The following is a 13,479-nucleotide window of genomic DNA, read 5'->3' as shown; positions in this document are numbered from 1 at the left end:
AGGGAGGCAGAACTCGGCACAACGTCTAGAAAGGCATCTTGCCGAACTGAAAGCATTCTACAAATCAGTTTTGAGTATGGGGAGACATAGCCCATATAGGTGATGATGACAGGACATAAAGTTTTTTTTATTCTGCTCACTAAACTCTGAAACCATATTCAACCAGACTAAATGTATACATGGAGCTTAGTTCGGACTCTGATCTAGACTTTCAGGTGTAAAAACGCCCTTATATAGGGGGTCTCTTTAAAGTTGGACCAGCTGTGTCTCCAGAGGGTGTCTGATCTTTTGACCCACAGGTCAGCAGTCAAGAGCCCTAACCAGTATTCCACTTCACTGCTATCAGCAAATGAATAAATCTACCCTGACTGTCTAAAACGCCAGGGAGTGAGAGAGGTGAGAATGGGTGAAAGACATGTAAAAGTATAAGAGAGGGAGAACGAAAAAGAGAAAATATGAGAGTAAAAAATTGAGAGAATGAAAGAGAGAATGGGAGCAAGTGGAAAAAAGAAAGAGTACTAAGTGAACGAGTGTAAGAGAAAGAAAGAGTAAAAGAATAATGGGAAAAGTCAAGGTGCTTAGAGCGATTTGTGTAAGAACTTGGCTAAATCACACACACACACACAATCAGGTGATTTTGACTGCCGTTGAAGGACATTGTACTCATAAACTCAGTGTTCAAGTTTGTGTATGTGTGTGTTTCACTGACTAAGACTTGCTGGCCCTGTGTCGATGGCATGACTCAGATTTTAAATTCTGAAGCTGTTCTCTCACCTACAAGGTCTTAAACCACATGCCTAAATTTACCAGACTGAGCCTCTGCTTGAGTGTGTGTGTGAGAAAAAGAGAGAGAGTGTACCCCACTGCTGAGTCATGGTGTCCCACAAAGTGGAGGCTGAGTGTTAGGAAGAGAAGTACTTGGTGTTCCAGTGACACATTCATTCATTCAGCACACACACACACCACTGGGTTTATACAGTCATCAAAAACCTGAGCACTAATAGTAGAGCATTACCCAGCAGAGAAGCAGACAATCATAGCTTGTTTTCTCCTATCTTATATTTCTCCTGATATTTAAAATTTAAACTAGCTTATGTGGCATGAGCATATCAGCATCAATATTGCCAAAGCAGTATAACATATTTTTCCTTTTTTCTTTCTCTCATTGGACTCATTAGGCCTCTACATTTTATAGAGACCCTCAGGGATAGGGAGTGTTAGGCTGCAGAAGTAATACACACACACACACATACCACTGTCACTGTAGTCACAGACTGTAAAGCATTTAAGCATAAACCCACACTTACAGTTGACTAAAGCCTGTGCTGTATGTGGGACACCAGTGCAGATGTGTGTGTGTGGGGGGTGACCAGAGAGAGAGGGCGTGTATGACGAGGTGGGCAAATGTGTGTGGTATTCCCCAGCCACATCAATGATCTTCCTTTTTCTTGTTCACTGTACCTCTTCCCCCAGTACGCCCATCCCCCCTACACAGACACACACACACACACACGTTTTCTTACAGTATCAGGAGGTGGGACCATGTGTGTGTGTGTGTGTGTGTGTGTATAGTGTGTACGTATATTTAAATATATGTACAGGTATATGTCACACAAACTATGGCCTAACACACACACTCTCACAACACTAGATAAATAGAAAAAATAGGATGATTCCATGTGTCTGGCTGTGATGACAGGGCAGTAGGATATCATGTACATATTTATTTGTTCTTGTCCTCTCTGTTCAAGGGGAAGTGGCGGACTCTGGAGTGTTGATACATCTGCTATTATCCATGTTGGGCGTCATGCTCACTTCCTGTGTGTGTGTGTGTGTGTGTGCAGTGTCCTTCCGTCTCTGTCCAAGAAGCCCAGTTCTCGTGACACACTCCTGCGGTTCAGTCAGTCTGTTATGTCTCGTAGCCGCTGATGTAACTGAGCTAAATATAATGTTCAGTAACGTGCAGCGTGGGACACTGCTGAGCTCACACACACAAACACACCGCAGCGTCTGTTTGTCATTACTGGGGCACGACGCCACTCCAAATGCCAACAAAGCAAATTCTGTCCTGTTTAAAACACATCAGAAGTCTCACAGACCTATTGAGTTTTTATTACAGTACTTACTGCAGTTGTGTAGTATTTGTTGAAAGTTTATAACAATTAGAGTGCCATAAGTATCTTTTTCACAGGTGCTGAGAGAGATAAACATACAGATAAAGAATGCTTTGGCTGCAGTGTATCAAAAAGTCACACTAATGGTGCTAGGAAGCTATTTGTGGTCTATTGTTGGTGTAGAGTTTGAGGCACTATTAAGCGCAGTTTTTGTTTAGAGGCATTAGACAGAAAGTAAGGGTGTGGCTGTATACCGTTGCATACTACACACTAACACTATATACTCATGATGGGGCCGTTCTTTGTTGTTATGACACCAGTTGCATCTTTATCCATACTGTTCTGTAATATTGTCCCAGAGGTGAGTGTCTTCTTCCAGTTCAAAAAAAGTACCACAGCATATCACAGCATATCATATTATGGGCCATCTGGGTACAACTTTTTGGCTGTTTGTAGCAAAAGGGAAGTTCACGCTTTTATTATTTAATTTCCTAAATAAATATCTAATAAAGACTGATTATACCCATCCAGTATCTTTTTTTTATTTATTTCAATGACATCTGTTACAATCTGGGGAAAGTCTCAATTAGGGGTGTGTCATAGCATATCATATTGTATACAATAATAAATGTATTTGGTTGCAGCAGTGTATGCTTTAATTCTTTAATTATTGTGTTACAAAATAACAGAATTTTCATATTTATAAGAATATTGTTATTGCTAAAATACCCTAAAGGTTTCCAGCTCTAGTTTATGATGTGACCTAGCTAAACAAACTGTCCTAAACTGACTCTATTGATTCTGTGTCCCTGATTGTTCCTTTGTTTCTCTCAGCACCAGAATGTGAGCAGCTATTCTTGGTTGCATCGTTTATCTTGTCTGTAAGAGCACACACAGCTCATTCTGCCCTAAACACACTTCCCAACAGACTCTATTGGTCCGGCTCTGAGAGCAGAGCCAGAGATAAAGCCCTGCTGCTTTGCTTTGATGAGGCGTGATGATCGTGTCCAGCTCAGTGTTATAAATAGTTGAGGGACGGAACTACAGTGGGAAGCTCACGAGTCCACCTTAAAACAGACTCCACGCCCCCCCTTAACACACACACACAGAGTAGAAAAGTCAGTGGAGAGGGCGTGGACGCCGGGGCCGGCGTGGGCGTGGCCTAAGGCAGACAGTAGTTTGAGCAGCTTGCGCTGTCAGGGAATTCCGGGGCGTCAGGAGAGGGCGGAGTGTGCGTGCGTATATACTAGCGTGTGTAGCGGGGGGGAAGGTGTGTGTGAGAGTGTGTCCCTTTAAAAACGCAATCCGATCCCCCCGGCTCTGGGAGCGAGACGCTAACACAGTCCGGCAGAGAAAGAAGCGAGCAAACAAACGTCAACATTCTGGGAAAAAGAAATAAAGAAAGAAAAAGGGAGATTCTTTTTTCCACGCCTCCTGTATGTACAGCGGGACGAACACGGAACACTAGCGGGGGGAGAAGCACTTTTGTCGGATTACTGCAGTGGAGCTGCTCGGTGTAGCTGTGGAGCTCTGAGTGAGTGAGCGAGCGGCTGAAGTTGAGGATACGAGCGAGGAGTCCAGCGATTTAACACTCCGCCGGTACGAGAAGGGACTGTTAATGGTTAGCGTTTGACCTCTGATTCGAGTGTTTTAATGGCTGTTTTGTGTCCGTTTCGTGAGAAAGCTATTAAAGGCAAAAGTTTGTCCGCTGCTTCTGCTGCTGCTGGTAGCTAGCGTTAGCTTAGCTATTGAGTAGTAGAGCAGGGCGCTGATAGCTTGCCTACTAACTAGCTTAGCCCAGAGCTTAGCTCTCGTCTCTCAATGGTTTTATTTCATCATTCATAATTCAACCATTTACCGCTCTCCTTGAGTCATTCAGACACTTATTCCAGAAGTTCTTGCCTACACTGGAAATGTGAAATCACTTTTTAACTTTGAACGTGGAGATTAAACAGCTTCGTTTCGTTGTTCTTCAACAGATCGAGTCGAGGAGCTTTGTGAGGACGAAGAAGGACAAGTTTAACACAGCAGAACTAGGTAAGTCTTATTTACCCTTTCAACTAACTGTTTCATAGAAAAGTAAAATGCACTTTGAACGAGTATTACAGCTGATAAGCTTGTCTAGATAGCTAAGCTAGTTCATTCAGTAGCTTGAGCTTGGCTAGCTATTTGACTCCAGCTTTCCTAGTATGAGTGTATAACTGTGTGTGTGTGTATTAAAGATCAGATTAACCCTTTATAGTCCGGCAGAAACAAAAACATGACCCCAACCCCTATAACTCACATAACAGTGACAGCTCTGTGCTTCATAATAAATAGCCAGAGCCATATAACCCAAACAGCCGCTGCGCTGTGTTTAACTGTGTGTGTATGCTGCTGCTGCTGATTATATGCGTATAATATAGGTTAGGCTAGTAATACTGGGGCAGACTGGCCCTTATTCCCACGTGCCTCAGGAAGGGGAGGAGGAGGGGGGAGGGGGTTGATGATGAAGGGCTGTAATGGGGGCAGGGCCGGACACAGAGGGAGCGATTGTGTAAAGCGATCCTGTGCCTTTGTGTGGCAGCAGCAGTAGGCAGGGCTTAGAGCGGGGGTGGGCTGGGCACGGGCGCACGCAATACGCATGGAGTGAATGGATCACTCCTTTTTACGCACACAGAACAGCATCGCACGGGTGTTTTAAAAGGACACTATTTGCACTATACTAGCTGCCTCACTGTGTCTGCGTAGGCTTCTACTTCTACTGTTTCTCAGAAATATCATGTGTGTACTGTATACACGCGCGTCTTTGTGCGCTCCAAACGTTTTACGCATCTGTGTGAACGCGCTTCCACGCCTCAGGCAGGGCACATTAACCTGCCCCCTCCCTATTCTTTTCGGCCCCTTTTATGGGACACCATAAACACTCTAGTGGTGGCTAAATATGGGGTATTTCAGCGTGTGTGTGCGTGTGTGTGTTTGAAGGGGCGGGGTTACCCCCTTCCTTTCAACAAGCACTTCCGATCAATCAAAGCAATTATCCAGAAGACGAAGCGCCGTATTTGCTTCGCTTTGAAGTGGTGACGAGGGCAAGGTCGTAAAGTAAGGACAGTGGAAAGCAGCTGCCCACTTTTTCTCTTTCCTGAGTAGTGTCTGAATCCCCCTCTCGAAGGCACAATAAAAAAAGAGAATAAACGAAATGATAATTAACCCCCTCCTGTCCAACGCCCACTTCCAGTCACAGGAGAACACAGATTTGGTGTAAATCTGTGACATTTAGTGTAGTTATTCCAAGCATGAGCATCTAAAAATGGATTTGATCATAATTAAATTAATTTTTTTTGTTTACTTATTAAAAGTGTTTTTTAGTTACTTCAGGGCAACATTATTTAGCTATACCACCTCTTTGGGAATAATGCTAAAACTGTGGTGCTAAATATTTTCCTTCTATAAATAAAAAAACTGTGCCATATAGGGGTATCTTCCAATCATAGTTATGAATTATGATGTAAATTTGCTGTTTACTATCATTGTTGCTCTGACCAGAATGATATATCAGAATATAAAACTTACACATGAATTGTTTGAAATGCTCTATACATTCACCAAAACACAAGTTCTCATGTACAGATTACTGGTAACATGTATGTATGTAACACAAGAAGGGTAATGCTGAGTCTAGATTCTCACCTAGTGGGAGTAAGAAATGTGTGGAGGTGCTGTTTGTTGTATGAGACATGTGTTGTGGAGGTGTGTAAATGAGTGAGTGACAGATTGACCAGGTGAAGTGGAAGGTGGGTGGGGGTGTAGGACTGATTACATTTTAATGTGCTTGTGTGCTGATGCCATAGAGAGCTGATGAGTAATTTAGGTTAGTGGGCTCACCGGTTTGCTTACTCATTTCACTGATTTGTTTCGTTTGACCAGGAGGATGAAAGAGTGATTCAGCTGCTTTGAACATTGTTTTTGATTGCATGCATTAAAAAGAGACCTGCTGTCCGGTTCATTTTAGCATTATGGTTTGGAGATTATTGCTGCACTACATCCTGCTCTCAGAGATGAAACATGCAGGAGGTCAGTGTTGTAGGAGCACTGCAAAACATTCCAAAGTAGAGATAAAATAAAAAAAGAAAGGTTCAGCATTGGTAAAATAGTAAAACATGATTTAAAAGAAGTTATTTTAATTGTTGTATTAAATATTGTTTATTATGATGTAATATCACATCTTCCCCTATATTAATAAATATCTGTCGTTGCTCACAAGTAATTTTCACCATTTATCCTTTTCTGGTCTTGCTCCTGGATGAAAGCCAGAGGCATAGTCACCACCAAGTAGACAGGGTGATGAAAGGACACACGCATGCTCATGACTCATACACACCAAAAGGAAGCGTTACTTTCAAACTGCCGTACTTTTTCCTTTGTCACTTTACCGGCTTGTTATTACCTCATATTTTGGTAGGAATCCAGCAGAGTTTTTGAAAAGAGAGAAAGTGAGGGGAGTGGCAGTGAAACTAGAGCAGGAGGGGCTGGAAATAAAGGGAGAGCTACACAGAGGGAGGGAGAGAGAGAGCGCAACGGAAACAAATACAGTCATGTTTCTGTGAATCACTGAAAAAAGTAAAATGTTCTCTCTGGGCCAGCAGATCTCTGAATAGTGCGTAAGGCTTGTCCATTTGCGTAATATCGTGGGAGAGATCACTGAAGAGGGATTGTTTTCTAGCATCTCTCTCTTTCTCTTACACACACACACAAACACCAACAAACACATTCCCTTAATTCTCATTCTCTCGTCTTGTATCCTTTATCTCTCCGAGTTCATCGCTTCTAATGCTAGGCTCTATATTTTGTCTATATATGGACAATAAGTATCTCCTCTATCTGGCCTGTTTTTGATTGGAGCAGACAGAATATTTGGAATTCCAGTGCCGCTCAGGCCGCTGCGGTGATGGCCCCAGCTGTTGTGATGGGCTGAATCCCTCTACAACTTTTTCTGAGCGTCAAACAGTAGTGCTTCTGCTGGATGCCATGGCAACCGTTGCCTTGGGGACAGAGTCTGAAGCCCAGCTCTCATCGGTTATGTTGTTTGTGTTCTTTTTTGGTAGAGAGTCCGTGCATCAGCCTGTTTGTGCATCACGCTTCGGGTTCTGGGAAATAAGGGGCGCTGATGTAGGAGGGGGATTTTGGGGGGTGGTGGTGGGGTGCTGAGGAGAAGCGTAATCATTGATGTTCAGTATCTATTTGTTCCAGGAACGAAGAGGTAGGTAGATGGGTTTTTAGGGTAATAGTCTGCAATAACAAGCTTAGCTATTGATCACGTGTACTACACGGAAAAACGTACAAAACACATAACTCATATTCCTCTGAAAGTTCTAGACTCAGAGTTGCTGTGAAACTTTGTGAGACTGATTTCACGCACAGATGGTCACAAACAGCACTTTAATGTGTCTGCGAGACGTTCACACATTGAGTCACTGTTCGACTCAGTCACACGCACTCTCCCGTACACACACTCTCGCTCTCCTTTTCTGATTCCAGCAAACAGGCTGCTGCTGAGCATGACGTTTTCACTTCTTTGAAAATCTGTTTGTCTCTTTCATTCTGAGTTTAATTACTGAGCATGTTTAACTGACTGAAGGGATGTTTACTAGTCCCTGTCACACACTGTATGTATTCCTTCTCATCAGCAAACTCTAAAATGTCAACTTTAATGGAGAAGTGAAAAACACTTCAGTTTACTGTAGATTGTTCTCATAAGATGTTAAATTATTTTAAGTAATTTTGGCTGTCCAGACATACTGAAATGTTCACAACATTTTAAACTTTAAAATAAACTTTTAAACTTTTAGAAATGCTTTGTTTGATCCAGACTTACAGACTCTTCAGTTTGATCGGAACCAAAATAGCTGGTGTGAAAGTTAATGTCAGAATTACGTCTTTTATTGTTTCTGTTCCTCTTATAGCCAATCCAGAATTTAGGCCCGACACCCATTCACATCAATATGGAAATTCCCTCTTTACTTCACACAATACTGTGAAAAGGTGTATAATGGGGAGTGCATACCATCTTCACCAACTGTACGGGAAGCTGTGTCTGTGATTAGATAATGGATTGGTTTTTATCAGTTTATTGAAATCAATTCTAAATAAATGCTTTGAGGAACAATTCAGTCATACAACATACTCACACACAACTTGTGTTCCACAGGATGTCAGTATGTTCCCTCTGCCCCTTTAGACCCCCTCCCCTTTTGGGAGGCCCACTTCCTGTTGCTGTGACGACAACTTCCTGTCTCATCACAGCCAGGCTCTTTGTTCTCCTTTTTTAAAGTTCTCTCTCTCTCTCTCTCTCTCTCTCTCTCTCTCTCTCTCTCTCTCTCTCTCTCTCTCTCTCTCTCTCTCTCATTCATTAACAGGCACAGAAACACACACATCCTCATTCTATTTTTTTTCTTTGTGGTAAAATGGTTAGTGTTGAGAAAAACATAACCGTTAGCTAAACCTCTCTTTCACTTCACATTAATTCAAGCCCTATGGGTTCCAGAAAATCAACACTACCCTCCACATGTTTTAAACTTCTATTCAGCATGAGACAACAGAGAGCTCTTTTGTGAAGTGATATTGTCTGGATGATTCACTGTGTGGACAAATCTTTCTGCTTTCTGCTCTTTCTGTGGTATCTGAATGACTAATCTTGCCTGCTCGTTTACCTGCCGGAATGTTTACCACAATGATGGCCCCAAAATACGGGTCATTTACTATTAACAGCACCACACTTACCAAAAAAGTCTCTGGTTTCTCTTAGTAAAAGCTTTGTGTCACAGCCAACAGCAGTAACTTAAGTAAGCCATTTTTCAGAAACACTATAAACTCTCTTATTAATCTTGTGCCTGGTAAGTGAGGTACTATGGGACTGAGGAATATTGCCTTCACAGAAGTGTGTGTGTGTGTTCATTTTTGGGTTGGCTCAGGAAGCAGTTTAAACTTTGTGTGTGTCCTAAATTGAACTGCCTTCTGCGTTCAGGATGTACACTCAGTGTGTGGGGGGACATGTGGGCGTTTGGGCTTGGAAGGCAGCGATGGCATCACGATGATGATCCAGCTTGCATCACTGGCAGAGTGTGGAAGGCACTCACACGCACATGCACGAAGTGAGGGCAGGGAACATACCAGCTCCACTGTGATGTTATTTCCGTATGTGTGTGTATGTGATCTCTATCTGAAGTCAGTTGCATAATCGCCAAATTCACCCACAGGTCGTTCTACACAGTAAAATCCCTTACTTCTCTTTTTCTCTCTGTGTGTCTGTCTGTCTCTCTTGATTGGCAGGTCTCAAGGTTGAATATTTTCTTTGATCCATAAGAAAGTTGATGTAAGGTTGCTTCCAGCCACAGTCTAGCTTTTCTGACGCTTGACGTGTCTTCAGTCAGCATCACGCGTTTCCTGGGGACTGTTTTTACTGGTCATGCTTGGTTGGTGACCCACCCCCTGTGCCTTGGTGCTGGTTTGGTTTAGTGTTTTTGGTGCTGAGCTACTTTAGCAGATTCTTTTCTGACACTTGACGACTCTTGTCATGGGGATTTTTCTTTTTACCCTTGGGGGCGAAGTGTGTGGGAGAATTGGGGGTTTACTATTATGTCATAGTTTTAGATAAATTTGTACAGTAAAGAAACTCAAAATATAGCAGGATTTTAATACAGTACTGATATGAGTATTTATTTTTTATTTATTTTTGTTTTAGGGTATTGTTTGTGTCAAAGTTTTGTGATGTTTTGTCAGCTTCTATTCAACTAAAAACATTTTCTGAACTGGCACACAAGCTGATAGATAAAGTAGCTAGTTTTAAATCCATTGTGGAGGTGAATAACGTTTATGCTGTAATCCACCAAAACCAATAACCGACCACAATAAAGAGCAAAGCTTTGAAATTTTCTGTTCCTAATACCACCCACACTGGCCTTTTTACGCTCTCACTCTCAGTTCTGGCTAAATCGTTTGGTTGCGGATTCCCCGATTCGGCACAGCCACAAAAAACCCAGTGTATTTACTCACATCCTGTTTTCTGCAGTCACAACAATGTACTCGTGTCGAGTGCAACGACCCGAACACTTTCAGAATTTCCCAACACCGTCAAGTGGTCGCCCCCAATCACCTGACCGTAAACAGCATGAAAGCGCAATGGGGCGGAGTCTGTTGTTGTGAGGGGTAAGCCCTGTCTGAATCATGGGGGTTCCCCAAGATGCACCCTAGACACATGATGTAAAAGTGATGGTTGACTCCAGAAAGCTGTTGCGGCATATGCGGCTTGTTTCGATCTCCTTATGTTCTTATATCTTTACCTGTAAATCTATAACTTGGACCTACAGAACACAAGAACGACACATGGTGGAGGACATGGGCGTTTGACCATCTATTGTAAATTGAAGATAAAAACACTCATCCATATTCCAATCATTGATCAGCCATAACATTAGCACACCAGCCTTAGTATGCCCCATTGTGCCACCACAACACCACAAGTTAAGTCCTGTAAAGTTGGACCTCCAAAGATTGTCTGAGTCATAGGTGGTCAGACCCTGCCAGCTTTTCGCAGGTAGTCTTTTCTTATGTAGATGGTGACCACTGCATATGAAAGATTTTGCAATTAAAGAACTGCTTTAAGAACTGACTCTTAACTAGCAGCATAATACATATTTCCATATTTGCCTTAATAGCATGTGTATTTATCAATAGATATGAAAGTGCTTTCATTTTAAAGTGTTTCAGAAAGTAGTGTTTCGTTGGTCTCTCGGTCTGCGCTCTAGAAGCTGAGTAGATTATATGTAAGCAGACAGGGCTGGTTTCAGTGGTGAGCAGGCTGTGTGTATTCTATTAATACACTCTGACTGAATGTGACTGCAGTCTCTCATTTCCTCCGGCTGACTTGTGCACATGTCTATGTCTGTTTCACTTAACCTAGAAAGGCTTACACACACACACACATGCACACACTCACAACAGTGCATGCAAACTTAACCTAGATAAAAACACACACACAAGCACATCCATATTTAGCACTTGTGCTCAATCAAAACAGATGCACTCACATGTTTACAAACGCACACATGCAAATACATAGAAAGGTGCTGGTGTCAGATCCCCAGAAAGATATTATAATGGGTATTTGGCCTCTCCCCTCCCTGTTGTTGTTTTTCCTGTCACACACTTTATTTTTTTTTTCTCGTGTGATAGTTGATTTTACACACCAGGCTCTTCCTATAAGATCATGGAGCAGATATACTGTTTATCCAACCATCTCCTACAATTCCCTTCACTAGTATTTGTGTGTCCTAATAGGGCATAACTGTATTATTAGCATCTTGCATAGTATCATTTGTAGCAGTAATTGACTAAAATAGGCTTTAGGGTTATCATTGCAGTTGCTAATCAAATATCAACCAAATGTTGCAGGTTGAGCTCATTAGTTAAATTTGTGTTGGAAAATATAATTTATATAATTGAGAACATGGTCTTCATATTTATAAATCAGAAGGAAGTGTGTGGTTGAAAAAGGAATATATTTAGGAAAAAAATATTTTAAAAAGATATTGTTAGTGAGAAAGTTTCTATTAAGTGTTCAAAGTTCAAAGCAAAAATTGTGCCTTATATAGTCTCGACTACTTTCTAGTCGAAAACAGTGCCACATTTTAGTGAAGTGCCACAATCCCATAGTGCGCCATAGCATATAGCATATGAACATTGTAACTGTTCACACATGAATCCCATAATCCACTGCATTGTGTGGTTCAAAACTTGAACAATTCTGCTTCATTTAACAGTGCTCTATATACTATATATATATAACCTACTACTATATATACACCATGCCCACTGTGTTCAATGGAAGCTAATAAACACTGCACTGACATTAAAGGTGGATGTTTGTTAACTCAGACAATTCTAGCCAGGCACTGCCGGTCATTATCATTACTTCCCCATGTGGGTAGTAATACCTTTTATGATGTATACACGGTAAACACACAACACTGTGGAAGGAGGAATGATAAATAGATGATAAAATATCTGCACAACTTCAGAAATCAATCTGGCACATAATATCAGCCTTTCCTTGGGATGACGTTTAGCATGTCAGTGTATAGTGATCTGATTTTTGTAGGGAATATTGAGTAGAGCAAAATTGCAGAAGCTTGCTGCTGGGAGCACCAAATGGTCAGGTCTGACCAACCTGGCTTTTGTTGGGCTCCTTAAAAACAGCACCAGTTCACCTTCTATGGAGCTCCTTTTGGTTGCTTCTAGTAAATATTTAGTTTATCCTAACTTGTTGTCGAGAGTAGTGTGCTGCTTGTCCTGCCATTTAAGAATCAACTTTGTCCCAAGAACATTCCAGAAGTGTCTTATCACTACTATCTGACCCACAGTTTCCAAGAAAACTAAAGTTTTAAGCTTTACTAATCATTTACACTGGCCTGTAGATATGGATGCGTAAGGGAAAAGGTTGGTAATAGGATGTGGAGCTGTCTTCTGGCACATGACTGGTCCGCCCTAAGAGCTGTGTTCCTAGACTTGCTTACAGAGCTGTTGGTGAATTGAAAGAATGTTAAAAAAAAAAAAGTGTAAATTACCTAAATATCATTTCTTCTCTCTTCAGAGGTCAAGATCTGCAGAGTTCAACGGAATGATCAGCTGCCAGAACTGAAGCTGTGGACATTAGTGAACAAGGAGCAGGTGCTGGATGTTCCATTGAGAGGTAAAAATAAGAATTAAAAGTAAACAAAGTGTATGTCTGTGTGTGTGCTGTTTTTAAAATGTGTTCCTAATCAGCAGCTTTGTGTATATATTTAGTCGTTTGAGTAATGGTGAACAGCAGCGTCAAGATTATTTCTATCCCTCCTGGATTCTAAATTCAGAGATCTTGAAATATTGCAGAGGGCTTATAATAGCACAGCACACAGGACACACACACAGAGCTGGAGAGAATGAGAGGCAGTGTGGGCACTGTAGGCTCAAAATATTCACCACACATGCGCATACACACGCTGTCTGACTGGCACTGGTGAGCAATGATGTCTCATCAACGCACTCGCCGGGCCTGTGTGTGTCACAACTAGCCTTGAATAGTGCAGCATGTGTGCATGTGAGTGTGTCACAGCCAGCATAGCATACAGCAGTGTGTAAAAGTGTTGAATAACACTGTCTTACTGGCAAAGTCTGTTGTTTTTGTTCAGAATGAGATGAGCACAAAACCTGAGCAATCATTACTAAGCTACAGAGTCTATTTTTTCCACTATATTCACAAAAAATATTTGGACACCTGCTCAATCATTTATGCGTTTCATCTGAAATCAGGGGGTTAAAGGTCTAATTTAATAGTATATATCTTCTATAT

The 13,479-nt window shown here is 41.7% G+C and overlaps 1 long non-coding RNA gene across 2 annotated transcripts in view; it reads left to right on the top strand.

The window, feature by feature from the left end:
• The window catches only part of LOC125803748 (uncharacterized), a 28,574-nt gene extending 15,758 nt beyond the window's left edge, over window positions 1-12,816 (top strand). The window contains exons 1-3 of one of the 2 annotated variants that reach the window (XR_007440119.1): window positions 3,206-3,713; window positions 4,094-4,151; window positions 12,742-12,816. This is a non-coding gene — a long non-coding RNA (uncharacterized LOC125803748). Of the gene's footprint in view, window positions 1-3,205; window positions 3,714-4,093; window positions 4,152-12,741 lie in introns of those variants that run through there. The other variant, XR_007440118.1, reaches the window with a different exon arrangement.
• Window positions 12,817-13,479: the final 663 nt, after the last annotated feature.

Source organism: Astyanax mexicanus, chromosome 8 (assembly GCF_023375975.1).
Source record: "Astyanax mexicanus isolate ESR-SI-001 chromosome 8, AstMex3_surface, whole genome shotgun sequence".
Classification (NCBI taxonomy): domain Eukaryota; kingdom Metazoa; phylum Chordata; class Actinopteri; order Characiformes; family Acestrorhamphidae; genus Astyanax; species Astyanax mexicanus.
The sequence above is the reverse complement of the archived record's forward strand: the minus strand, read 5'-3'. Positions and strand labels throughout refer to the sequence as shown.